The 14896-nt window shown below is 43.9% G+C and overlaps 1 protein-coding gene across 1 annotated transcript in view; it reads right to left on the reverse strand.

Annotated features, from left to right (window-relative positions):
- Positions 1 to 2319, reverse strand: part of Gnl3l (G protein nucleolar 3 like) — a 32774-nt gene extending 30455 nt beyond the window's left edge. The window contains exon 1 of the mRNA XM_076561802.1: positions 2196 to 2319. The gene's annotated coding sequence lies outside the window, so the exon portion shown is untranslated. The remainder of the gene's footprint in view (positions 1 to 2195) is intronic.
- Between the last annotated feature and the right edge of the window lie 12577 nt (positions 2320 to 14896).

Below are 14896 nucleotides of genomic sequence, written 5' to 3' on the forward strand. Positions count from 1 at the left end.
TGGAATAAAGGCAGCGACTTTAAGACAGACCTAGGACACACAACTACTCCCTTTTAAGCCTCTTAAAGGCAAAATAGCACATCACAGAACATGATCAGGAAGGACCAATTGGACCTAGGGCCTGATATGGCTGAGTACACGCAAGGAAAGGAGTATTGTATCACTTCAAGAGAGTAGATCAGAATCTCTCTTCCTGGATGGAGTCCATTCCTCCAATACATTGAATGAATACTTGTCATGTCATATCATAGGTAAAAGACTAGTGCTAAGCCCCTCCACACTGGGGAGAAGAGCAAATGACTTGTTATTTCATGAAGTGGACTGATAGTGTGCTTTTTCAAAGGGGGCTTCTGTGAGTCACCTACCCTTAGAGATGTGGAAGGGAACAAATCCCAGGATTCTACCCTAGAGAATTAGGTTCTTAGAATTCTTACTTATGTCTGCATAGGTTGAAGTCAATGCCAAATCTCGGGGCTTGTGGGGGGAGGGGCAAATCTCACCTGCATATGTAGCTGGGGTCTGTACCCTGACAATAGAAAGGATTAGTCATTTGTCCCTCTATTCTTGGGTCACTGACTTAAGAAATCAACACAGTGGCTGTGTGTGTCTCTGCTACATGAGAGAGCACTGATCCAGGCACTTCTTAATGTTGGAAAAGGAAGAGCCTAGTTCTCTTTACTCATCTGTCAATAAGGAGCAAGGCTACTATGCTTATTTCTATGAAGAGGTAGCATGAAGGAAATCCTGCAGCTTTGAATGAGGAGGGTCCACACACTTTTGCCTAATGGAGGCTATTCTGAATCCTTCCATAGGTGGTGGACTGGAATGGTGTGTGTACATTTCATGTGGGTTAAAGTCAGCAGTACATATTAGTAGTGAAGGGAATAGGGCCTCCGGTTCTCTATATGGCTAAGAAATAGGAAGGCATAAGGCCATGCAATTATAAACTCAATGAATCTGCTCCTACCTTGGGAAGTATGCATCTCTCATTTTACCCTAGGTGAGAAGAAATCTAAGCTCCTATACTTTAGATAAGGAGAGAGTTAGGGGTTGAGGATTTAGCTCAGTGGTAGACACAAGGCCCTGGGTTCGGTCCTTAGCTCTGGGGGAAAAAAAGGAGAGTTCAAATGCGCTATATTGTAGGGTAATCAGTGATATCACTAGCTGTCAAGGCTAAATGAGGGGGGGACGATCTGCATCTCTAGTGCACAGATGCCTCTCTCTTGGTCAATTTGGTGATTATTAATCATTTGGAGGGTGCAGTCTGTGTCTACCTCAAAAGGAGGGAGAATAAATCTGAGTCACTCACCCTGAGATCTCCTTGACAGACATAATAACTTCCTCTCAATGGACTAAAGTCTATTCCCATGTACTGTGAGCCAGTTTGGGGGTGGGCCTTTACAAAGTCAGTAAAACAGCCATTCATTATGGGGTAAGTATGGCGTCTGATTTTCCACGGTGAGGAATCTCCATGGAGGGGGGGGAATAAGTCTGTGTAGCTGCCCATAGGCATGTGTCTCTAATCATTTTGATATTCAGAATGACGGTGTCAATTAGTTACTCTACAGGAGAAGGGTAAACACGGGAAGGGCAGGTCTCTATATCAGGAGTTCTCTTCCTCTAGATATTACGTATTTCTGAGCTCCTCTATACCAGTATGGAGGTGGACAAGGAGATGCCTCGATGAAGATCCGTGCCTTAATCAGCCAGAAGTCTCTACTGTTCAGCTTTGTATTGGAAATTATTTGCTGATACGTCAGGGCCGATGTCACCGCCACCATTTTGATGGGTTGACACCTGTCTACAAATTAGGTAATGCGATATAAACGTAATAGGTCTGCTCCTACATGGAAGGGGGCGTCTGTCTACAAGAGAGTAATGGCAGGAAAGCGAAATGACGCCAAATATCCTGAAAGGCAGAAGGCAACCGACATTTTGTATCACGCATATGGCCCCGAGTGCATCTCTGTAGGCTCCCTCTGGGGCCGCCAGAATGCAGTTCAGCGCATCTCCACACGTGGAGCTATCCGTATCCCTCTTCTGGGCCCTTCTACCTCAGAAGCGAGCCAGCGGTTCACCTCTCTATTCCTGGATGGCGTACCTCTCTGGTTTCACCTTTAAAAAAAAACGATCCTTACTGCACTGCTGGCTAGGTGAGCGCTAACGAGGGGGAAAAAAGAAGAGTAGTCTCTTACCTACACTTCCGGCAGGGACCTCCGAGAGCTGCTGGAAGCACAACGCTGCCTGACGACGACCGCGCAGCTAGGCTCCGCCCGGACTTCCGGATCCCAGCCCAGCTAGTGGCTCCGCCTCTTTTGCGTACTGCGCGGGGGCGGAGTTTCGCGATAATTGCTGCTTCCGCGCAGTCCCGCCCCGGCTCCCACGCTGGCCCCGCCTCCTGGCTGCCCGCGGGTAAAGAAATAGCAAAGGGGGGGCGGCAGCGGGGCGATGGTGAGGGCGGGGTGTGTGTGTGTGTATAAACTCGTGTGGCCACAAAAGCTATTTGTAAAACGAGCTCTTTTGTGCGACCTCCTGGCTAGGGTTAAAGATACATAGTCTCGAAAAACCAAAAAAAAAAAAAAAAAAGATACATGATCTCCAGTCTTAGACGTCAAAGAAATCACTGGCGGCGATAGAAGAGGGTAGGGGGCAATCGTTTGTCCTTCTGGAAGATGGCGATGGCGACAGGCCGGGTGCGAGAAAATGGCCGCCGGGATCACGTGTCTGTCTGGACGAGTATTTCCCACCTGAAGTGAGTTAGTTAGCTGTTCTCAGCAGCCTTCCAGTCTCATAGGACCCTGAAACATAGCAAAGCTCACCCGGAGCAGGAACCTAAACTATTGGGATTTTCATCCACCGGTTTACTCTCTCCTCTCCCTCATGTATGATTCCTATGTCTGCAGAAACTAAACGTATCTGTAAAGCGAGGGTAGGTAAGGATGCCTTTAAAAAGCATTTCAAGAGACTCCTGACTTGACTGGGGAGTGAGATGTCCCTCAAAAAAAAAAGTAACTATTAATTTACATCTTTCCTGGTCATTTAATTCCAGTCCTTTCTCCCTCCTCAAGCCTAAACCTTAGGGCTGGGGTTGGGCTAGGTAAGACACACCCTGAAGGAGTGTTTCTTCCCTTTCAACCCATCCCTGCTGAAAATAACCCTTTTGCCCGCCTTCCTCTTACAGTATAGGATTCACTGCTATCTTTCACCCTAGACCAGATTCCTCCGAACCCCCAAAGTCGTCAGAACATTTGCAGGTTCTATTTCTCTAAAGCCTAACTCCTGACACTTATATGAAGTTTCTATGCAATTGTTTTTATGACACTTTCCCTGGCTCCCAGTTGAGTAAGAATCATAGCAGTCCTTGCCTTTACCTGTCTGGGATTTAGCACAATACTACACTATAGTAATTTTTTTTTTTTTTTTTTTGGTTTTCAAGACAGGGTTTCTCTTGTGTAGCTTTGCGCTTTTCCTGGAACTCACTTGGTAGCCCAGGCTGGCCTCGAACTCACAGAGATCCACCTGCCTCTGCCTCCCGAGTGCTGGGATTAAAGGCGTGTGCCACCACCGCCTGGCTACACTATAGTAATTTTTTATTAAAGTTTTTTAATAGATTCGTTTTATTTTATGTGTGCAAGTGTTTGCCTTTATGTGTGTATGTACACCACATAAGTGCCTGATGCCTGAAGAGATAAGAAAGCGTTGGATCCCTTGAAACTGGAGTTGCTGATGGTTGTGAGCCACCATATGAATGCTTGCAATCAAACCCAGGACCTCAGCAAGAGAGCAAGAAGCACGCCTAACCCCTGAGCCATCTCTCCAGTCCCTATACTATACTTAACATGGCTTCATTAGCACGGGAGAGAGGACTCCTTAGAGCAGGGACAATTTGTCTTTGAACTCTCAAGGACACTCAGTACAATACAGGCTTCAAGCAAATTTGTTAAGTGAAATTAAGACCTGCACTGCAAATAAATGGGGATTGAACAATTTAGTAGATAGCATTGGGAAAAATGGGTCAGGATAAAGAGAAAAATAAGTGTCAGGTATGTTAGTGCATACCTGGAATCCTCAGGACTACAAGAGTCTAAGACAGGAGGATCAGGAATTGAAGAAGAGCCTGCTTTGCACAGCCAGAATGTCTTAAAAAGGAAATTCTTGGTTTTGAGACAGAATATCTTGTAGTCCAGTATGGCCTCAGAATTTCTGTGTAGCAAAGATGGCCTTGAACTCCTTCTCCATGCACTTCTGGAGTAATCAGATTGTAAATATGTACCAGCACACCCGATTTAAATTTGTGCCCTGCAGTGGATCCAACCCATTGCCTCTAGCATGCTAGGCAAGCACTCTAGCATCTGAACTACATCTCCAGTTCCCATCTCCAGTTCAGTCGTGGATCTTCAATGGTTGTCTCCAGAAAGAACATGAAAGTGCGGAGTCTAGATGAAAGTGAGTTTAGGATACAACAAAACCTGTAATGTAATGCATGCTTCTTGGGTACATGAAAAACACAGAAATGTAAGGAGGATAAAATTCGAAAATAATCTTATTTTTTCCATTAGTAGTTCTCAAAATGTGGTGCTTGGACTACCAGAGGACATGACCATTCTGGAATTTGTTGGAAATGCAAATTCATGAGTCAAACCTAATTTTCTTAATTAAAATTCTGGCCATGGGGCCCCATTACTAATATTTTAATAAGCCAGCCCAATGACTCTGATGCTGGTCAGAATTAGAAAGTTATTTGTCTAGGCTGGTAGTTTTATTTTTTCTGGGAGTTTGGTTGATTGGTTGGTTGGGTTGGGGTTTTTGTCAACCTGACACAAGCTGGAGTCATCTGAGAAGAGGGAACCACAGTTGAGGAAATGCCTCCACAAGATTGGCCTGTAGGTGTGTGGAGGGGGCGCAAATTTCTTAATTAGTGATTGGTGTGGGAGAGCCCAGCCCATTGTGGGAGGTGTCACTCTGGACAGGTGGTGCAAGAGTTCCTGGGATGGGGATAATAAGAAAGCAGGCTGAGCAAGCAAACCGTGGTGAGCAAGCCAGTAAGCAGCACTCGCTCCTCCATGGTCTCTGCTTCAGCAGCTGCCTCCAGGTTCCTTACCCTATTTGAGTTCCTGCTCTGACTTCCCTCAGTGATGGACAGTTACCCGAAAGTGTAAACTGAAATAAACCCTTTCAGATAACACGTTAGTTTTGGTCATGGTGTTTTATCACAGCCAAGCCTAACTAACCAGGCAGCTGGTGGCACATGCCCTTAATCCCAGCACTCAGAGGCAGGTGAATCAATGTGAGTTCGAGGCCAGCCTGGTCTACAGAGTGAGTTCCAGGACAGCCAAGTCTACACAGAGAAACTCTGTCTTGAAAGCCTCCCCCCCAAAAAAAACCCTAATAAGCCACTGCTGATATAAATTTAACTATTATTAATATTTTGTTGTATATCTTTGACTTTAAAATTATAAATAAAAATATGAATTATTTATTTCAGGCCCACAAACCATTGAAAATGTGTAGCAAACACCCACATATTTACCATCCAGTTTAGAAGATAAAATATTAGACAAAAAATGAAGCCTCCTATGTATTTCTAGAGGTAATCAACATCCTGTATTTGTTTGTTCTCTCCTGATTTTTTGTTTGTTTCAAGACAGGATTTCTCTGTGTAGCCCTGGCTGTCCTGGAACTCACTTGGTAGCCCAGGCTGGCCTCAAACTCACAGATATCCTCCTGCCTCTGCCTCCCAAGTGCTGGGATTAAAGGCGTGCACCACCACTGCCCAACCTGATTGTTTTTTTTTTTTTCTTTTTTTGAAACAGGCTCTCACTATGTCTTGGTTAGGGTTCCTATTGCTGTGATTGAAACACCATGACCAAAAGCAAGTTAGGGGAGGAAAGGGTTTATTTGGCTTATACTTCTATATCACAAGACTGAGGAAAATCAGGACAGAATTAAGACAGGGCAGGAACCTGGAGGCAGGAGCAGATGCAGAGGCCTTGGAGGGGAGCTGCTTCCTATGGCTTGCTTCCTATGGCTTGCTCAGCATGCTTTCTTATAGAACCCAGGACCAGCAGCCCAGGGATAGTATCACTACCATGGGCTGGGCCCTTCCCCATCAGTCACTAATTGAGAAAATGCCCTAGAGGCTTGCCTCCAGCCTGACCTCAGGAGGCTTTTTCTTTTTTCTTTTCTTTCCCTTTTTTTGTTTGTTTTGTTTTGGGTTTGGGTTTTGTGAGACAGGGTTTAGTAGTCCTTTCTGTCCTGGAATTCTCTCTGTAAACCAGGCAGGCCTCAAGTGCTGGGGTTAAAGACATATGCCACCACACCTGACTTGAGGCATTTTCATTTCTTTTTAATTATTTCTATTTTATATACATTGGTGTTTTGCCTTGAGTGTCAGATCCTCTGGAACTGGAGTTACAGACAGGTATGGGTATGAGCTGCCGTGCAGGTGCTGGGAATCCAAGCCTGGTCCTCTGGAAAAGCAGTCAGTGCCCTTAACCACTGAGCCATCTCTCCAGCCCGAGACATTTTCTTAACTGAGGTTCCCTCCTCATAGATACCTGACTTCAGCTTATGTCAAGTTGACATGAACTAGCCAGCACACATTATGTTGCCCAGGCTGGCCTCTTGCTTTGATCACCCCTACCTCAGTCTTTTGAGTGCCAGGATTGTAGCTAGATGGTCCTATGCCTGGTTGGTGGTTCTCCTTTAAAGATATTGCTTGTAGATCTCCATATGTGTGTGTATGTATGTATGTGTGTATATTGCTTATATATGTGAGATATATATATATATATATCATGTAATGTTTTCTAGATTTTTTTTCTTTTTTCTTTTTTCTTTTTTCTTTTTTCTTTTTCTTTTTCCAGAGCTGAGGATCGAACTCAGGGCCTTGTGCTTTCTAGGCAAGGGCTCTACCACTGAGCTAAATCCCCAACCCCTAAATTTTTTTAAATTATACATTGAGTCATGAAGATTGCCATGAGATTAAGGCTCAACATATAGTGAGACCTTGTCTCAAAAAAAAGTTCTCATGTTTCACATATCATTTTACAACTTGTACTATTTAATTTTATTATTTTATTTTAATATTTTTGGGAGGGGGAGTTTCAGGACAGGGTTTCTCTATGTAACAACCGTGGCTGTCACTTTGTAGACCAGGCTGGCCTCAAACTCACAGAGATCCACCTGCCTCTGCCTCCACTGGGATCAAAGTGCCAGGATCAAAGGCATGTGCCACCACTGCCCAGCTTACTTTAATGTTTTTATTGAAATAGAATTATACCACCTTTCCCCCTCACTTCCTCCCTCCAGCCCCTCTTAGCCACCTTACCTCAAAACTGTCCCCCACTTTCAAGTTGAGAGCCTCTTTTTCTTTGATAGTTATTGTTACAAACATTTTTGTGTGTCTGTATATCTAAATCTAGCCAGCTGAGTCCATTTTTTATTGGTTGTGTGTATGTGGTTTCAGTAGACAGCCGGTGAGAGGCCTCATCCCTGGGAGAGACTAAGTCATCTCCCAGCAGTTATTAGTTGTCTGTAGTTCTTTGTCTAGGAGTGAACCCTGAGAAATTTCCCCCCTTCCATGCTAACATGTCCATTGTTTATGCAGCCCTTTCTAGGAGAGACTGTCTCACAGCAGACTTCTTGGTCCTCTGGCTCTCACAAACTCTCTGCCCCCCTTCTGTCACGTTCCTTGAACCATGGATGCTGGAATTGTGTATCCATTGGGGCTGGGTTCCCCACAATCCAGTGATCTCTGCACTGTGTCCAGTTGTAGTTTGCTGTGATGGTCTCCATTTTCTGTAGAGAGGCTTCTTTGATGGGCAGTGGTGGTGCACACCTTTAATCCCAGCACTCAGAAGGCAGGGCCAGGCGGATCTCTGTGAGTTCAAAGCCAGCCTGGGCTGCAGATAGAGATCCAGGACAGGAACCAAAATTACACAGAGAAACCCTGTCTCAAAAAAAAATGAGAGAGAGAGAGAGAGAGAGAGAGAGAGAGAGAGAGAGAGAGAGAGAGAGAGAGAATTTAGGATATAGTAAGGAATTATGGTGGTCTAGCAAGGTAACAGTAGTAGATTCTTTTCTACATTCCTTGACCTCACTATCCTGGGAGGCTGGGTATGTTTCCAATACCAGGCATGATTTTCCTCCTGTTGAGTGCCAACAACATTTGAGTGCCGCTTATGCATGTCTTGCCATGCTGGTAAGTGTGATACATACATGCAGTGTAATGCTATTGAGCTGCAAAGAAGAATGAACTCATGAAATGTTCAGGTAAATGGACAGGTGTAGAAAAGCTTGCATTGCATGAAATGGCATAGGCCTGGACAGATGCCCTGTTTTTCCTCCCACCTGTGGTTCCTAGCTCGAAAGCCTCAGATGTATACAACATGGAGTATGGAGTAAGCACGGAAACCAAGAAGGTATAAAAGACCATAGGTGGGGGCGGGGGTGGGGCTTGGGAGGGGACCAGCAGGTGAGACAGGTGAGACAAAGGGAGGAAAGGAAGAAGGGGAGTGGGCTGCTGCTGGGAAGGGAAGAGGACAGTCAGTGCAGGAGAGGAAGGACCATGGACAACACCAAGGTTATTTGATACAGCATCCGGGAGTCATTAGTTTATATTTACCTAAAATTATATACTGTATATATGATGGTATTTATTATATCCTAAAGGAAGGTAAGCCACCTAAGCTGACAATGCTCCCCACAAAAACCATAGACTAACAAAACCCCAGTACCAGGCACTGGAAACCTCCTTTCAAATGATTGGCCAGGGTAGTCCAAGTGACTCTGAAAACAATATAGATTGTTGATGTAGCTCTTGGTTGCCTCTCAGAGCTTGAGGGTAAGCCCCTATTGCTGAAGGCACTGTACACTTAGGACACACTCAGATGATTTGAGATGGGTCTAACCTGAAAGCCTCTTTCCTGTGGTCTAGCGTCCATGCTTCTAGAAAATACTATACAAGCTGCCAAGGGAGGGAAGCAATTAAACAGCTCTACCCAGCTGCAACACCTATAAGCCACTTTAATTACCAGTATTTTTAATTTTATTTATTTTATGTGTATAGGTGTTTCGCCTTTCTTTCTTTTCTTCCTTCCTTCCTTCCTTCCTTCCTTCCTTCCTTCCTTCCTTCCTTCCTTCCTTCCTCCTTCCTTCCTTCCTTCCTTCCTTTCTTCCTTCCTTCCTTTCTTTCTCTCTTTTTTTTTCTTTCGAGACAGAGTTTTTCTGTGCAGCCCTAACCACCCTGCAAATCACTGGGTAGACCAGGCTGGCCTCAAACATACAAAGATCCACCTGCCTCTGCCTCCTGTGTGCTAAGATTAAATACGTGCACCACCTCACCTGGCTGCTTTTCTTTTTTCTTTTTCAAAAAGGAGTTTTGCCTTAATATATGTCTGTGCACTATGTGTGTGCCCAGAGAGGCCAGAAGAAGGGGTCAGATCCCCTGGAACTGGAGTTATTCAGTTGTAAGCCACCTTGTGACTGCTAGAAATTGAAACCCAGTCCTCTAAAAAGTTACCAGTACTCTTAACTGGTGAGCTAAATCTCCAGCCCCTTGTACTATTTTTTAGTACCAGGTTTGAATTTAGACTAATGCATGTTTACAAGCATTCTACCTGCCCCCCATCAACACTTGGAGCAAATAGGAGAGCTTGCCCTGTGGTCATAAGAATAGGAGAGCTGGGCTGGAGAGATGGCTCAGCGGTTAAGAGCACTGACTGCTCTTCCAGAGGTCCTGAGTTCAATTCCCAGCACCCACATGGCAGCTCACAACTGTTTGTAACTCCAAGATCGGACACCTTCACACCGACATATATGCAGGCAAAACATCAATACACGTAAAAAATTTTAAGGAAAATTTTTAAAAAATTTATCTAAAAGAACAGGAGAGCTATCCCTGACCCCCACCAGCTGCAACATTCAGGGGAGCAAGCCCTGCACACCTGACCAGGACAACACGACAGAGCCAAAACTGTGAGCGCAGGTATGGACGAGCCAACCCTGAAGTTGTGAGCATGGGAGAGTTGTCCCCATTTCCCACCTGGCAGACCAACCCTACAACTGTCTAGGCCCAGACCCAGAGTTGTGACTTGGCCTGCCCCAACATCCACCCCATCTATGATCTGCTGGACCATGGGAAGGGACCTGACCCACAGACCCAAAGCTGCAGGATCTCCACAACACAGGGCAGCAGTGGGATGTTCAGGAAGAGTCCTAGTGGGGACCTAGCATCGACCGTGTAGGGGAGACCAGAGACTCAGACCAGACTCTTTGCAATGAACACTTGCAAGTAGAGCTATATGGACAAAGGGGTATATGGTGTGACTTGTTGGGGCTCACTGCATCTTCCATGACTAGATTTTTAATTCCTTCCTTTTTAAAATTTTTCTCATATTATTTTCTTCCTTTTTTTGAATTTTGTTTTATTAGGGGAGGGGGTTACAGGGGCAGAGGGTATATCTGAAAGGACGGGAATGAATGGGATCGAGATACATGATGTGAAAAACACATAGAATAAAGAAAGAAAGAAAAACAAGCATTTTACCACTGAGCTAACCTCACCCCTAGTCCTGCAGTGTGAGATACAGAGTGAGTTCAAGACCAGCCTGGGCAACTGAATGAGACCCTGTCTCAATTTTTAAAAAGTCAAAAAGCAGGCTGATGATATAGCTCCATGAGAGAGCACTTGACTAGCATGTGTAAGGCTCAGAATTCAATCCCTCATACTACAGATAACCCCAGTACTTAAATAATGCAGTTAAATATGGTCCAGGGCTGGGACTGTAGCTCAGTGGCAGAATATTTGCCTAGCAAGGCCCTGGATTCCATTCCCAATGCGGCCAAAAAAAAAAAAAGTTAATGCAGATTAACGTATATATCTAAAGCATGAATAGCTCTTCAGTATACAAATATATGCATGTCACGGTCTCAAATTACGCAATTATCCTCAAAATATTTTTAAATAATATTTTAAAACTACTTCATTTTTTGATCCCAGTATCTCATCAAGATGTATGTATTACATTTAACCTGGGTTGGTTGGTTGGTTGGTAAGATTTTTGTAGGAGTTTTTTGTTGTTTGTTTGTTTTTGTTTTTTGAGACAGAATTTCTCTGTGTAACCCTGGCAGTCCTGGAACTTACTCTGTAGACGGTGCTGGCCTCAAACACAGAGAGATCTGCCTGCCTCTGCCTCCCAAGTACTGGGATTAAAGGTGTGCTGCACCACCACCACCACCACCACCACCACCACCACCACCACCCCCAATTTGAACTCCTGATTCTTCTGCCTCAACCCCTAACTATTGGAATTACAGATGTGTGTCACCATGCCCACTTCTTGTTTTGAATATATTGATAGTTTTGAAGAGTCCAGTCTACATGTTTTGTAGAATGTCCCAAGTTCTAGATGTATCTTCTTGTTCTATGAGATTATATTAAGATTAAATATTTCCAGCAAGATAGAACATAGGAGAACATAGAGAATATCCTTTGCATCTAACTGCTGTTGGCAACTGCAGAAAGCCTTCACTGCATTTTCTTTGCAGATTTAGGTTGGAAATTTTATTTTTAAAGTAGTTCCCTTGTAGGTTGCAAAGGTATTCTCCCTTTTTTTCTGTTAATATGGTTTTGATGGTTAAATTTATATTTCTATCTATGTGGGTTCCACATTTTTGTTTTGAGACAAGGTCTCACTGTGTAGCTCTCTGTGTCTATCCTGAAACTCATTAGGTAGACCGGAGGGGCCTGGAACTCACAGAGATCTGCCTGCCTCTGCCTCCCAAATGTGGGATTAAAAGCCTGTGCCTCCACGCCTGGTATGTTAGAATCCACTTTTTTTTTTTTAAGATTTGTTTATTTTGTATATAGCCTGTATGACAACAGGTCAGAAGAGGGTGCCAGATCTCATTACAGATGGTTGTGAGTCACCATGTGGTTGCTAGGAATTGAATTCAGGACCTCTGGAAGAGGAGTCTGTGCTCATAACCTCTGAGCCACCTCTCCAGGCCTTTTTTTTTAAATGCCGAATGCTGTTTATTGAAGGAGGGAAGAGGTCTTAAATACAGGCTTACAGCACAGTGGGAGAACCCTGGAGGGCAGAAGTTCGCTACCGATGTTTTATAATCTTGCATCTAAGCTGTTAACGCCCATTATGCAGGATACACAGACAAGGAACTTCCCTTAAGCTAGAATCCACTCTTATGAGTAGTAATAGGTAGGGATTGCTATGGGATAGTCTGTATGTCAAATTGCTCTGATTGGTCAATAAATAAAACACTGATTGGAGCCGGGTGGTGGTGGTGGTGGTGGTGGTGGTGGTGGTGGTGGTGGTGGTGGTGCACGCCTTTAATCCCAGCACTCGGGAGGCAGAGGCAGGCGGATCTCTGTGAGTTCGAGGCCAGCCTGGTCTACCAAGTGAGTTCCAGAAAAGGCGCAAAGCTACACAAAGAAACCCTGTCTCGAAAAAACCAAAAAAAAAAAAAAAAAAAAAAAAAAAAAACCAACCACGGATTGGCCAGTGGCTAGGCAGGAAGTATAGGCGGGACTAACAGAGAAGAAAAGAAAGAACAGGAAGGCGGAAGGAGTCACTGCCAGCCGCCGCCAGCACAAGCAGCATGTGAAGATGCTTGTAAGCCATGGGCCACGTGGCAAGGTATAGATTTATGGAAATGGATTAATTTAAGCTGTAAGAAAAGTTAGCAAGAAGTCTGCCATGGTCATACAGTTTGTAAGCAATATAAGCCTCTGTGTTTACTTGGTTGGGTCTGAGCGGCTGTGGGACTGGCGGGTGACAAAGATTTGTCCTGACTGTGAGCAAGGCAGAAAAACTCTAGTTACAAGGGATGCAGTTTTCTTTCTTTTCATGTAATGAACCAGATTTCCTGCCATCAAATGCAAAACAGTTCCTTCTTTTTTATCATTAACTTCCCATGCCACTTTTATCATTCATATATACATACTTACATATGTGTGTATATATATACATATATATGTGTGTCTATGTATACATGTATATACCATGACACACATATAGAGATCTATGTTGCTACATTAATGTCACTTTGATTTTAATGTTTTGTAATATAACTTAGTGTCTGATAGAGCAGTTCCTTCCCTTTAGTCTTCTTTTAAAATTATGTTATATGTTACCCCATAAATTTCAAAAATTCAATTGGGATTTTAGGGAAGTTTTGCTGAATTTATGAATTATTATTTTTTGTTGTTGTTTGTTTTTTCAAGACAGTGTTTCTCTGTGTAGCTTTGTGCCTTTCTGGATCTTGCTCTGTAGACCAGGCTGGTCTTGAACTCACAAAGATCTGCCTGGCTCTGCCTCCTGAGTGCTGGGATTAAAGGTGTGCGCCACCACCGCCTGGCTTGAATTTATTAATTATTTGAAGAGGATTGAAGGCTGGAGAAACGACTCAGTTGGTTGCTGTGTAAGTATAAAGACCAGAATCTGGATCCCTAGCACCCATTTCAAAACTAGGTGTGTCTGTAGCCCCCCTGGAGCTCACTGGCCAGCTAGTCTAGCTGAATCTGGGAGCTCCAGATTCAGTGGAAGACCCTGTCTCAGAAAATAAGGTGGGGAGCAATAGAGGAAGTCTCCTGATGTTGACCTCTGGTACACACACATACACACACACACACACACCAAAAAAATAGTTGGCATCATTGTAACAACTCACTCCATCCAAGAACAATGACTATGGACTGTTCAATACACCTTTACCTAACTCTATTCTTTATTAGACTTTAACATTTTTCTCTTTATAAATTAGTCCGTGAGTTGGGGATTTAGCTCAGTGGTAGAGCACTTGCCTAGCAAGTGCAAGGCCCTGGGTTTGGTCCTCAGTTCCAGAAAAAAAAATTAGTCCAGCCACTGGTTTATATGAAATCACTATGGAGCTGGGCATGATGGTATACACCTTTTTGTTGTTGCTGTTTTCTTTTTTGGTTTTTGTTTGTTTGTTTTTTGAGACAGTTTGTTTATCCTTGGCTGTGCATACAGTTATTGCAGAAGACCAGACTTCAATTTCCAGCACCCATATGAGTTGTCTCAACAACTGCCTGTAACTCTAACCCCAGGGTATCCAATGCCTCTAGCCTCTGCAGATCCCAGCACTCACGTGCACATACCCCCAAACACAGACCCATACAAATACACATAATTAAAAGTAAACCTTAAAAAATGAAAGGAAGAGCCATGCAGTGGTGGGACACACCAATAATCCTAGCACTTGGGAGGCAGAAGCAGGTGAATCTCCTAATTCAAGACCAGCCTGTACTGAAATGAATGTTTATGTACCCAAACTTAGAATCTGTGTGTCAGTGAGAAGTTTCTATGTTTTGGGTCAGGCTCTTGTTCATCTCAACTGGGCTAACTCATGTCTGCACTCCATTGAGTGTGCTAGAGGTTGGATCTTGTAGAAAACATAAACTGGGATGTCTACACTTAGTTCTACAACTCCCTAGTGGGCTAGCCTGGGTATATTCTCATGGCTTTGGCTGATGTCCAAAGAGAAAAGAAAATATCAAACAGCTTTTTGAAATTTCTTTTTATATCAAGTTTGCTACTACTCTTCCATTGGTGTGGCAAATCACATGACTAAAGTCAGTCAGTGTGGGAAGGTATTACCAAGCATTGTGAATACATAAGTAGATAAAAAATGGGGGTCATTCATGAAGGCAGAAGAGGGGGTATCTTAGTTACTTTTCAATTGCTTGACAAAACACCATGACCAAAGCAACTTATAAAAGAAAGTATTTATTAGGGGTTACAGTTTCAGAAAGTGAGTCCATGACCATCATGGTGGAGAGCAGGCCAGCAGGCAAGCAGGCATGACCCTAGAGAGCTTATGTCTGATCCACAAGCATAAGACATAAAGAGCTAAC

This window comes from Peromyscus maniculatus, chromosome X (genome assembly GCF_049852395.1).
Source record: "Peromyscus maniculatus bairdii isolate BWxNUB_F1_BW_parent chromosome X, HU_Pman_BW_mat_3.1, whole genome shotgun sequence".
Classification (NCBI taxonomy): Eukaryota; Metazoa; Chordata; class Mammalia; order Rodentia; family Cricetidae; genus Peromyscus; species Peromyscus maniculatus.